A 14,070-nucleotide genomic window follows, 5' to 3' on the forward strand; every position below is an offset into this window, starting at 1 on the left:
AGGATAGACTAGTGATCCTATGGCATGACACGAGATTGACCACTTGTGGATCCCAACCTTTAGCTCAAGGTGATGAGGGATACAAGTGACAAAGCTGGATTACCCTAGACAATGCTCTGTCAAAGGGATAACCTTGGTGAGATTGGTTGATTGGTAGGATTGATTGGATAGCAAAATCTAGCAAAGTGACAACAACTCTTTAAAGGCTTGGGTGATTTTGGATTGGGTTGCTAGCTGGCTGGGGGGATGATTTGGATGGACTTTGGATTTGGGATTGTTCTAAGGCAAAGAACTAGATAGATTCAGTTGCAGCGGGGGAGCTTGGATGATTTTCTGATAAGGCAGTGACTACGCTAAGTATGCCTTGAGCTGGGAGATTTCTATTTTTTTGGGATTTTGACCAAAGTTGGCAAACATTCATTCAAAAGCTATGAACAAACAAGCAGACAAAAGTTTTGAGCAAGCACGTCAAACACACCAACATCCTAGGAAGCTTTCTACAAGGATGAAATTTGGTTTAGCTAGGGAGTCCTCGATATACGCAAGGTACATGAGGCCCAAATCCGTAGATGAAACCAAAAAGATGTCACACAGCTGAGAGGAGCAGTAACCCACTTCTCCTCTTTCACTTCTCAAGGGTATAAAGTTCCTTGAGGCTTAGCCCGAGTGACAAAATTTTGATCCCAAGAGAGGTGTCTTTGGATTCACCTCCCGATCTTTATACTCCGCCGGAATGCTGGAGTTGAGGTCGTCCCAAGGGGTGATGAAATCCCCAAGAAGGCCTCCTAAAAAGCTAAGACAAGATTTTGGATTCTAATCTTATGCACCCAAGATGGCCTCGAAAGACGACAAGGAGAGAGAAGACTTGGATGATCTTGGGCTAAAAAACACGCTTGTTCTTTTCCAATTGATGATTTAGATTTTGTAAGCTATGATTGAAGACACTCGTGATTAGGACATACAATGTTCATTCCAACTTGACAGCGTCGTCAACATAATGAAAATTGAGAATTTGTCAGCATAAGAAATGCGAGCGTCATTAAAATGCATCAAAACTAGGCAATGTTCATTGATTGTTAGGCATTCAAGATTGTGTTTAGCAACATGCATTCAAAGACAAGTGATTAAACATTCAAGTTTTTTCCTTTGAGCATTCAAGATTGAGATTTTGTGTGTTGTTTTAAGAACTTTGAAGTGCTTTGTTTTAACCTTAGACCATTAAAGATTGTTTTTGGACTCAAAAGTGAAAATGACTCTTTGGACTTTGGTTTTCATTCAAGATTTTGTGTTCTAGTTTGCATATTTTAAGCCCAAAAAAGATATTCCTAGATTGTTTTGATGCATGAAAAACGTAAGAAACATTCAAGATTTTGCAACAAGACATTTTTTTGGAACAAATAACAAAGCTTTTAGGACAATTTTTGGCAACCATTTAGGACTCTTAGTTTTCATGAGATTTTTTTAAAAGAACTTTAGTGTGCACTTAGTGTTGATTTTGAACCTTTTGAAATGGAAACTTGAAGTTCTTTTTAAATTCTCAAAAATGAAGTGTTCCTAATTTTGCATGAATGCATCTAAAACCTTGATGTTGGAAGGATGCAAATGATTAGATTGGTTTAGTTTCACTTTTTAAAAGATTTTTTCTTTTTTGCAAATTTTTAATTTTTCAATGGATTTAAGTATGATTTGGGGGTTCATTTTAAGCACTAAAAAGAAGTGTGTATGATTTTGCTTCCTTAAAAAAAAAAATAGCCAAGATCTCCCACAAGAAGAAGAAGAAGAAGTAGATGGAATAAGAAGAATATAGACAAGAAGAGGAAGAAGAATTTCAAGTTCTTTGTCCACCTATAAGCTTGAAAAATCTGCAAACACTATGAGATAGATTATGAGTTCCTTTGTCTTCTTCATGCTCATGTGGACCTACAAAAACCAATTTATACAATCCTACCAATCACAAAAACAAGAAAAATTAGCCAAAATCAGCAAATGATATACAAAAATTGACTAAAAAAACTAATGAAGATGACCCATGCAGGGTCCCACCGGGCATGCCAAAATGTATATGAGCAATGTTAGTATGCTAATAGAAACCAAATTTAAATAAAGCTTCTACAAACTAAACAAAATTCATAAACTTCAAGATAGACTAAGATGAGCTCTCAATTGAGAATATGAGCCATTAATGGACTCTCTCAATAAGAAGCTCTCTTGTTGAGTAGCTTTATCTAAATGGATAGGATGTATGCTCAATATGCTTCCAAAGGCTTCAATGGATGATTGTGGATTTTTGGTGTGAATATATGGCTTTAGTATGGATTTGGCTCTCAAAATAGCATTATAACTTTACTTCATGGATTGTGTTATTTTACAAAGGGGAAGGATCCAATTTATAGGCAAGAGGCTTGAGGGATTGAGGGCTAAGATGCAAGGATGGAAAAAAGCTTATGGAGGGCTCAGATTGCATGAGAGGAGAGCACATGGATTGTGCTTCCTTATAGCCAATCAAGGAGTGACACATGTCACATGGTGAGAGGATGGAAGAAAGGGGAAGGATGAGTCAACAAAGGAGGCTCAAGGGATAAAATCTTCATAAAGACCCTCATAATGACTTGTAAGAGCAATAAAAGGGCTTGTAAGAGTCATTTATGACCTAGTGGACTTCATAAAGTTTTATGGTTGAGATATTTTGAGGGTGATGAGAGAAATTTCGACTTGGACTTGATTAGGAAGGTTTTAAGCTTGTTTAGGCTTGTGCAAATGATTAGAGGATGGATTAGGATGGTTTAGGATTAGCTTAGGGATAGGCAAGTGGATGGCATTTAATGAGGGTGGTTGAAGGAGGAGATATTTGTTAACTTTGACTTGGGTTAGTAAGCCTTAACCCATGTTTAGGGAATGTGACATAGTTAGGAGGGGATTAGGATTAGTTTTAAAGACATCTTCTAGAAGAATCTAGACTTTGGATGAGGATAAAGACTTTCTAGAATAGTCTAGAATTTCCTAGGGTGAGGATAAATTAGATTTTTAAGAAATAAATAAAGTTTTATTTATTTCAAGGGTTTGGGTTGAGGAGATATTTATTAAAACTTTTTTAATAAACATGAGGATTAATATTTAATTTTAATTAAATATTTTGAGTTGGGATTAGGGGTAGGAAATGATGGGATTAGCCTTTAATTAAAATTAAAGAAGGATTAGAAGATTTTGGAAGAGGTTAGTGGTCTTAAGGAAATTGGCCAAGTTTTGGGCAAAAAATAAATTTTTTATTTATTTTAGGATTTTTGGTCAATTTATTAATTAAATAATTAATAAATAAGGAAATAATGTTTAAATAAGATTTAAACATTTTTGGGAGGGATTCCTTAATTAAATATTTTTAATTAAGATAAAGGGATTTAATGGCATAAAAATTAATTAAATAATTAATTAATTAATAAATGATGATGTCATCAGGACTTTTTCAGAAAATAAAAAAACTTTATTTTCTAAAGGTTTTTAGGTGTCTACACTGACTACTTTAAAAAGTGGGTAGAGGCTATCCCCACAAGAAATGTAACAAGTAAAGTTGTCATTAATTTCCTACTGAATAATATTATTTCCAAATTTAGTTGTCCTCATAAAATTGTAACAGACAATGCAATGTGCTTTAGGTCTGAAGAATTCATCAAATTTTGTGATAAATCTGGAATAACAGGATCATCATCTTCTCCTTATCATCCACAAGGAAATGGACAAGATGAATCCACAAATAAGAGCCTATTAAAGGTTATTAAGAGAACCTTGGATGATAACAAGAAAGCATGCGATTCCAAGTTACAGTTAGCAATATGGGCTGATAGGGTAACTATGAAGAAAGCCATTGGTGTAGCTCCATTTGATATGGTGTATGGAATTCAAGCATGAATGCCTTAGAACAACAATTACATTCAATTGTATGATGAAGATACTACAGATGAAATGCAAGAAAAGATGGATGAACTTGTAGGACTAACAAAAACCAAAAGAGAAGCATCTCTTAAGAACCAAAAGTTGCAAGTACATGTTAAGACACTCTATGATAAAAGAACAACAAGCAGGAAGTTTGAAGATGGAGATCTAGTCCTTATGTGGAATGCTAGGGTAGAAGATAAAGGAAAATATGGAAAATTTGATCCTATCTGGTTAGGCCCTTATTTGATTGAAAATACTTGGGGTGAGGATTCTTATGTTCTCAAAGATCTATCAAACAACATTCTTGAACTAGCAGTTCATGGACAGTTCTTGAAGAGGTATTTTTCTTAAAAAATACTTATTTTCTCCATGAATAGTAGTCTAGGTTGCCTTGTAAATTTTGTGTAATCTTTGTCTTTTCTATACAATCCATGTATATTGTTCTATTCTGTGTTCTTGCTCTCTCTAAGTTGTCATTTTAAAGCTCAGGTATGTGGTCTACTTCTCCCAAAAATTTTGAACCCTCACTTGAATTCATAGGATTCAATGTCCCCAGACAGAGCCACTATTGGTCTGAATTTTCATATAATAGAAATCCTTTGTCCAGATATAGAAAATTCAAATTGTACCTATTAGTTGATAATAGGGTTTCTAGATAAGTCATCTGTTTGCTAGCCTTTGAAATTTTTTGTGAAAACCTTGTGTTTCATTCCATTCATAAATGGTCAAGCGCAAAATATTTGAAATTTCAAATAGGGTGAATATTCTATTGTCTTTTTATCTTCCACACCCCCGAGCTACCTTTCCTCTCAGATTCCCCAGCTGTTTGATCTAAATAGATCCACCATTGTTGTTACCTCGCTATGAAAATATGGGCACTCCTTATGTATAGCAAGGTAGCGAGTGCCAGAAAGTTATAAAATGAGACTGCAAAATAAAGATACAATAGTCAAAGATTTATTTTCTAGCTAATTTTGTAGTCATGTACACCTGGCAAGTATTATCTGAATAGGAAAAGGGACCCAACAGAAGTCAGCATCGAAATGAGGATTTTTCCAATACCGCACTATCAAAAAAAATGAGCATCTTGTCGTTAGTGAAGTAGCGAGGCACCATAAAATTAAAGACATGGTGGCCTCAAAATTTATCGATAACCATGATTTCTCCAGGTGGCATAACAAGTAATAATTGTTATTGTCAGAAGCAGTTGGTAGGAGCAATAATGATTTGATGGGTCCTTGTATTTCACAATGCCAACATTTATTAGAGTTTTCGGAGCTTGCTACCTCACGATCGAAAAAAATTGACACCTCACCATTAATGAAGAAGCGAGGTGCCATGAAAATCAACAATCGGTGGGACCTCAAGTAATGTGGATGGTGACTAGGACTGAAGTAAGGTCTTGTTGGGTGCCAGTGGTGCAAGATTTTCCTACGTCACCAACACCTCGAACCCACACCTCATTCATAAAGTGTACCAGAGATACTGATCGTCAGATCAAAGCAAAATAGACAGTCCTAGCTATCTCACTTTGGAAAGTTGCAAGTTGTTTAAGCTACATGAAATAGCAAGTATGGGACGCACCAACTCTCAGGAAAATTTGTGTAGTTTCTCCACCTTTGATTTAATCTTAGATCAACGGCCATCACTATCTTGCCATGAAGATTTGCTAGGGTGATACATATAGCGAGGTAGCAAATGAGGGCCCACCACTATCCTTCTAAGTAGTATAGTAACATATCATCTGCAAGATCAAGATCAAATCGATGGTTATCACTTCTTCACTATGGTAAGGTGCTCATTCTTTATGTATAGCAAAGTAGCGACCTATTGACACGTGTCCTTAGTCACCAATGGGTCTAGACAGAAGCACCATCAAGGAAGGAGCTATGTACATGGGAAATTTTCATTTGATCAATTAACCAACTTGTCAATTTCAATGCCTAGTTGTCTTGCTCCAAATCCCATGATAGTAGGATTTTTAAAGATCGATGGCGCAACTTTAAACGTAGAAGGTGGTGCCACATTGTGTATTAATTAGACATGAAAGCTTCACATGTGAGGAAAAAAAGTATAATACAGAATATTTTATCTGTTTCACCTTATGCAAACAAAGATTTTGAGCTATTTCTGAGCAGAAGCAATTACTGAAGAAGATCGTGCTAGAGTTTGGCAAGTTTGTGAAGTAGTTTGTTGGTGAAAAAACTTTGCAGGAATATAGAGGAAAATGAGGATATAATTCAAGTAAGTAATTCTATTGTAATCTCTGTAGGTGTTTCAGTTCTATAAAGAAATAATAAAAAATACCTCCGAAGAAATGATTTTCAGGTCAAGTAAATTACTTGGATAGAAATTTACATGATGACTTGCTTGAGTTGCTGCCTAAGTCTACTATAGAGATAGTGCAAGTTAAAAAGTTGACCTCATTAAACCCTAGGTTGAGGGTAGCTGATGGATTATATGATTAGGGAAATTGGGTCCAGGATGCTCAAACTTCACAAACCGGTTTAAATTTGTTCAAGAAATGGTTTGCAGAAAGGAAATTGTATGCCCCACATGCTAATATATGGAATTTCAACCTAGGAAAGCTAGTTGTTCCTAGTGTGTTTATGGATTATGACCTCCTTGAGGCAGTAGCAAAGAGTTATGATCAAGCCATTAGGGTAGTGAGAAGAGTAGATGGTGAAATCCTCTCACCATCAATCCAAAAGAGATTAGGGAAGTTTTCTATTTGGGGCCTATCACTAGGTATCATGTGCCGATTGATTCTATAGATTTAGAAAAGGAATATATGTCAAAGAAGGATGTAGTCAGACAAGGTGCACTAAAGGCCCACATTGGCAGAATTGGAACCCTACCAGCATTAACATCATCCTCTAAAGAACCTTTTAAGAAAGCATGTTTCAATGCCAAGGTAGTAGAGATATATAGGACCCTGTGCAAAGTTTTTGGAGAGGGTGAAGAAGACTTTATCCCTGTGAGTTTCATGTATATGATCACTCAAATCTCCTCATTTGGCATGGAAATAATTTTTGATTTTGCTTCTTACTTGGCTGATGAGATTCACGGTGGATTGGTGGGGATTGCTATGGGCAAGGTGGAGAAGGTTTGGGGCCAATATTCCCTATTGATGCATATTTTTCTATTTAAAGGCTCTACATAATTTGATAAAGAAATGGTTTTGAATAGAGAACAAGAGGGGGAAGCATTGCCAATTCAATTATGGAGTGCAGATATGACTGGGGAGGCAGAAAATGCTAGTTTTGTTAGATTTGACAGGCACTTCGCCTCCAAACTGAGATTCCTCATATTAAGAGACAATCCCAAAATTCCCAAGGCACTAATGTACCTCATTAGGCCTATGGACAAATCCCATAATTTGAAAGTCTCACATAATTGGGGAGATATTATCCCATATTCAATTTCAACTATTATCAAAATTTATGGATTCAAGGGAACACCCCATGTACTACCTTATCAAGTGCCCTTAAAGGTAGGAGTAGCTGAATTCTTGTGGCAATTTGGAGGAGTAGAAGAAGCCTTTTTTCACAAAAGGGGAACAGGATCAATTTTTCCCACTTGCACAGTAGCCCACCAATTTGTAATAACCAAGGAAGGGTGGGTCTTCCTCTACAAATTTTTGGAGGAGTATAAAATGGTATTATCTCACTCTCATTTTTGTGATGTAGAAGGTTTCTTTAATTTGACCCTTAGGCATAGGATCAAGCTTCATCCAATTGAGCATGAATTCTATTTCCCTGAAGTTGTAATAAGGAATGAGTACTCTCTGTAGGAGCAAGAAACAAAGAAAGAAAAATGGAGAGTTTATTCAAAAAAATTGGATTTTATTAATTGTTTTGACAAAGGTTATAGCCCTCTTAGTAATGTTGTAACTACTGCAGATAGGATAAATAAGCTTATGAGTACATTCCCCAAAATAATGGAGGTAATGAATGAGAGAAAGCAACATTTCATTGATTCTTTTCCAAATAAAGCCAGGGAAATAATGAGGAAATTGGGTTTCACTCCCAATATAGGGGTAGGTCCACTAGTTGTGCAAAGGAGGTCAAGATGTACTATCATTTAGGATCAAAGGCCTACTCTGAATAAAGGAAAATAGATAGTTGAATCTAATAGCACTAATTTTGAAGAAAGGCCACCTAAAACTTCTCCTAAGAGAAGAAAGATAATAAGGGAAGAGGAATCACATGATGAAAGTTACTCACCTTCCAAAACCCCTATGAGAATTGAGGAGGAGCAGCTCACTGATGAGCAAATTGAACAAATTGGATCACAAGGGGGAGTTTTTGTTACTGAGGTTGAGATTGATGAAGGGAACTCGCAGGAGCCTCTTGTGCCAAGTTTTGAGTTAGCTATAGCAGATTTTAGGGGAAGGGAATTAGACCCTATTTTAGAACAAGCCAGTCAGAAATTTTTGTCTGATGAAAATTTTGTAAAATCTAGGGCTTTCCATCAATTTTCTTGGAGGGAAAACATGCACATTTTTGAGGAAAAATGTAAAAATATGAAAACAAAGCATCTAGAAATGGATGAAACCTCCATTCAGAATCAAATAAAGGAACAAATGATACAAGAGTTCCTAAATATAACCCCTGAAGAGGGGAGATAGATGGTAAAGGCTAAAAACATTTTATTATTGCCCAATTGGGACATTGTTGATGCCTTAATTTCTAATTCTGTATCAAATAATCTAGGATTGCAAGATCCAAATAAAAAGGATTTCTTAGGAACTACATTCAGTAATGACCAAGCTGCTCTTGTTATGTAGTCATTAAGAAGAGGATCTAGGGTTGCTCAATCATAGCCTGATGATTTAGGACTAATAAAGAGTACCATTATGAGGAGAGTTGTTGATACCTCACATGTACAAGCAGCCCACATGAATGTGGATTATTCTCAATTTTCCTTAGCTACTACGGAAAGGGAAGAAAAGGAGATGACTGAGCTACAAAACAAGTATGAAACAGTGGTGGATGCCTACAATAAAGAGGTAAAAAAGAGAATTGAACTTGAGAACAAACTATTAGGAAAATCCACTAGGCCAAGAATAACATACCCTTGGCCCCCAGATGAACCCTTCAAATCCACCCCCCTCATAGAAATACCAGATACACCCTAAAGGCCATAGTACTACACTGCTAAAGATTTTGAAGAAGAAAAAGGTAAACTATGGGCCTTACATGTAGAATTAGAGTCCAAATATGAAGATAAACTAAGAAAAGCTCTCACATATTTGGGGGACAAAGTTGAATGGCCACTAATTCATGATCAATTGGCCAGGGTGATCAGTATCTGGGAAGATTTGAAAGCTAACGATAAGGCTCTAAAGCCTATTTTGAATAAATATGTAAGAAGGGAGAAAGCAATGACATTTTTTTGTTTATCCATTATAAATAATTCTCATGATTAGATTGAAAAAACCTTTGACATTGTTTATGATCTTCCTGATTTTGACAATAAAAGGATTCATTTATAGAAAATATTAGTAGGCTACTTGAACAAGTACAAGACCTAGAAATTTAGTTTGTTTCCTCGTGCCCTAGATAAAAGAAATAATTTGAAAAGCAAAGAGGAATGGGCAAAAGAACTTCATGATTTATTCTGTTTAAGAATGAATCAAGTCATAAATGAAAAAGGTCTTGCATGGTGGGCTACCACAACAAAAGAAATGGTGAAGGCCCAAATATTCTTTGATTCTTCAAAACAAGAGTTTGTTACTATTGATAATGAGGCTGATTATATACAAAAAAGATAGAGGGATATTTTGCAATTCAACTAGCTAGATGACACATTATTTGACAAGTGGATGGTAGAAATGGCTCCTGGTAAATAGTTTGATGAGGATCAAACTGACAATGATGATGTGCAGGGTGAGGAAATCCAAATCATTGACACCATCACTACTCAGGCCCAACCAGAAGAAGAAGACAAGAATAAACTATCACTTTCAGTTGCAAACCTGGGACCACAAGATGCTGATACAACTAAAGAAGGGGAAAAGGTAGAATTTGTTCCTACCATATAGAATAAAGATGGTCAAATCCTACAGGTGGAGGCTAATGTGCCATCGTCAAAATAAACTTCATCATTTGCTAATTTGGTAGTTGCATACAAAAAGGGATCAAATCAATAGCCAACTCAGCAACATTAGAACATGTGACAGAAGCTAACCCACCAAAAAGAATGTTTTGATTTGGATATCTTCTGTTACCCACATTTTTGTCATTTCATGATAGGTGTATGTAAATATTCCTTATAAAGGACACCTGTCATTTTCTCTTAGCCTAAAGCTTGTTGCATCTCACACTATATAAGTGAGATTCTAGGGCTAGAGAAAGGGTCCAAATTCTATTGTTTATAAGTGATATATTACTTTGTTTTTGGTCCATTGTTTGGAGCAAGTTTGTGATGTATTTTCTCTGTTAGTTTCTGAGAATGCATTAATAATAGAGTGATCCCTGTATTTCTTCCTAAGGTCATTCTAAGTTTACTTCAAATGTATACAATTTTCAAGGAAAATGAATACAAATTATGAGTTGTCCCCATATCAGTTCTTTCTAAATTTTGTCTCAAATTGATTACTTGGTTATCTTGATATTGTATGAGTAAAGGCTTGTGCAATTGAATGCAATCTAGTTAGGTTGTATATATGTTCATCTCTGCTATTAGTTCAATGGATTTAGTAAGAGCTTGGATGGATTTGATAAGGTTGATATAGTAGTGGAAAGGATTTTTGAAAGATGAATTCTGATAAGAATTGCTGATAACATTTTTTGTAAGACAAAAAATTAGATCTAAGGATTTGTAGTAGACTCTGAACCCCAATGGATTAGACACTGGTCAAATTGATTCAGCTGGAAGAGAAATGTGTCATAAATGGTTTTCAAATATAGAATTATATTAAATTTTAATTTTATTTCTTGAAGATTTTCAAAGTTGGCCTATACTTCTTTTTATAGAATGTTTTAGCTTCAACTAGCCACTATTGCTTAGGACACCTGTAGATCTATAGAAGAATTTCGGCTAGATTTGTTATATGGGATGTGTTTAGCAAATTGTCATGAATTATGCATGTATTTGAGGATTTGAGGTGAGAACTAGAATGAAACTAAAATAATCCTCATACAATGTTTCACAGTCTTGAATCATCCCTGGGTATACCCACCCTAGTTTTGCAGAGCCTGAAGAGTATAAAACCACCCTTGGTTTTGTTGAAGTTGGGCCCAAATGGTTTGCACATACAATTGTTAATAAGAATTTTCTAGTCTTTAGATTATGTGAGTAATGTCATCTTGGTATTGAGCATTTTGTTTCTTAGTAGTTTTTAAACACCAAAAAACCCTAAGAACAACTAAAAGAATATGAGAAATAATTATAAAGGACTTAACTTGCATCAATTGAATATAGGTCAAAGAGTAAGAGCCCCAACGGTTATTGAGAGGTATTGATAATTAGATTTTATAGGGATTGTAGGATATCTTAACCCTATTTCAAATGAATTGAGAACCACCATCTACAAATAATTTGGAGAGTAAAATCAATCCACTAAAGAACATGTGATCAATTTGAAGAATGCAATTGAAGGGTTAGAGGAGAATCATGAGGATGTATTCATGAAGCTATTTGTGCAATCCTTAATTGATGATATTGTTGAATGGTATAGAGGACATCTTAATATATCTATATCTAGTTCGAAATAATTTGTTGATTTATTTATTGAGAATCTTAGAGACCACAGTGATCATACATCCTTTTCTTCACATGAATTAACCAATATCGGGAAGAATGAAGATGAGTTAGTTGTTGAATTTGATAAAATATTCAATAAGGTTTTGAAAAGGATACCAAGAGACATTTGACCAGTGGATTCCTTCTTTATAAAATTCTATCTAAATTATTTTGATAGTAAAATACATTATGAAATAGGGTCTCATAGACCTAGTACATTGTAGGAGGCTTTAAAAGTAGAAAAAACTACTGAGAATGATAGAAAATTTACTTGGAAAACTGGAAAGAAAAAAGATAAAATATTGTTTGGTCTAAAAGGACAAAATAGATTGCAACAATTGAAGGCTATTGTGAACCATTAGATCAAAACTTGATCAAGGGTTGTCATGTTCTTACTATGATTAGATTCAAGGTTTTTAAGGGATGCAATAAAGTGGTTGTATGACACACATATGTAGTGGGGCCCTAGCACTAATGAATTTTAGAAAGAATATGTCATGAATGATGGATACTTGTCATAGTTTTATTAGATCATAGCTAGGGGTCACATTGTTTTAAGGGTTTATATAAAGTTGTTGATCTTGTTAAAGATCAATGACTCTTGTGTTGTCTCTATGGAAAAGTGCTTAGTGTTTAATCATAATGACAAAGTGACCTTTCAACACGTGTTCTCTATAGGCCAAAGTGTGTAGTGGAACTATTGTTTTGACATTGTTAATATTGATGAAGATCTATGGATATTGTTATATCACCATGATAAGAGACATGATGTTTATGTAATGCTAGAAAGTGACATAGTGCAATGTATCATGGGTGGGCTAGTTATGTAATTTTCTTAGATAAACCGAAGGCTATTGATATGGATGAAGATCTATGGATGTCATGTTGTCACTAAGTCAAGTAGCAAGGTGTTTAAACAATGTGACTAGATGTCACATGTCCACTGTAGGCCCATTTGAATGAAACATAAACAAATATCACAACCATTAGATTAGAGGTACATCAGCAGATGTTGCTATATCACTAATGAAACATGCAAGGTTTTTAATCATAGAAAAATTGCACCACGTGTCTCTGGGTTTCAAACAAGTACAACAAGGACTTAAAAAACATAGAGTATTTTCTAGTTGGAGGTATATGATTTTTTTGACTACCACATCAACATGCATAAGGATGATTTAGTGACAAATTTCAATTGTGGTTGTTAGATATATTATTAATAAATGGTTTATTTCCCACAAAAAGAAGCATACCCATTCTTTGCAACACATTAATGGTGAATTATGTATCCTCATGTAATTATAATCCAAAAATATAATGTATGCATCACATTTTATTATGCAAAAGAGTGATTGAATACTAGAGAAGAATAAAAATAGCTACCAATTTAGTGCTAAAAGAATGTAAGTTGCTGGAATGAAGACATGAAAAAAATATTTTACTAAGTTCTTGTGCCCTTCTTGGTAAAGAAATTTTCATATGCAAAATTTTCCTTATTTCATGAAGATGCCTCCTCAACAATTGTTTTGGAAAAGTTAGATTACCAACATAGGAATTTTCATGATTCCTTCCTTGAACAATTGAATGCTTCAAACAATTCGGCTAAAGGTAAGGAATTGGTTCCCAAAGCCCCTAGATTAAAGATTGCCAAGGGTTTTTATGATAAGGGAAACTTATTGAGGGATGTGCAAGAATCCATGGGTGGTTTACAATTCTGTAAGAAATGTTTTTCTCAGAGATAAAAAGACACTCTACATAATAATGTATGGGAATTTAATGTTGGTAAACTTATGATACTAGGAATCTTCATGGATTTATGTTTTTTAACCATGCTTTCCAAGAGGTATGACCCTTTTTAATGCTAGTGAGAAACCATTTGGGTGATGATATTTTTAAAGTTATAATAGAGGTAATTAGAGAAGTATTTATTCTAAACCTTAACACTACCCTATATGAATAGATTGACTTTGGGAAGTTGCAAGAAAATTATGATGCTTAGAGAGTCTACCTTAGGAGTAGGCCACTTCAAGAGCACTTTGAAAAAGTAGGAAATTTGACATTGGTTACATCATCTACCCTTGAACCTTTGTTGAAGAAGTATTTTAATCATAGGGCTTAGGCATTATATGTTTCCCTATGTAAAAATTTTGGTATAGATGAGCAAGAATATGTCCCGATGCCTCTAATTTATATGATAGCCTAGATCCTATAGAATGGATTAAATACAATTTTTTATTGTGCTTTCAATCTAGTTGAGGAGATCCATAATGGGCTAATTGGAGTAAGAAAAGGTAAAGTTGATAAACACTTTGGATAGTATTCCATGCTTATGTACATGTGTCTTTTCAAAGGAGCATCTATTTTTTAGAAGAAAATGATATTAGAAAAAGA

Source organism: Cupressus sempervirens, chromosome 9 (assembly GCF_028749045.1).
Source record: "Cupressus sempervirens isolate cs-2001-9-10 chromosome 9, ASM2874904v1, whole genome shotgun sequence".
In the NCBI taxonomy this organism is placed as follows: domain Eukaryota; kingdom Viridiplantae; phylum Streptophyta; class Pinopsida; order Cupressales; family Cupressaceae; genus Cupressus; species Cupressus sempervirens.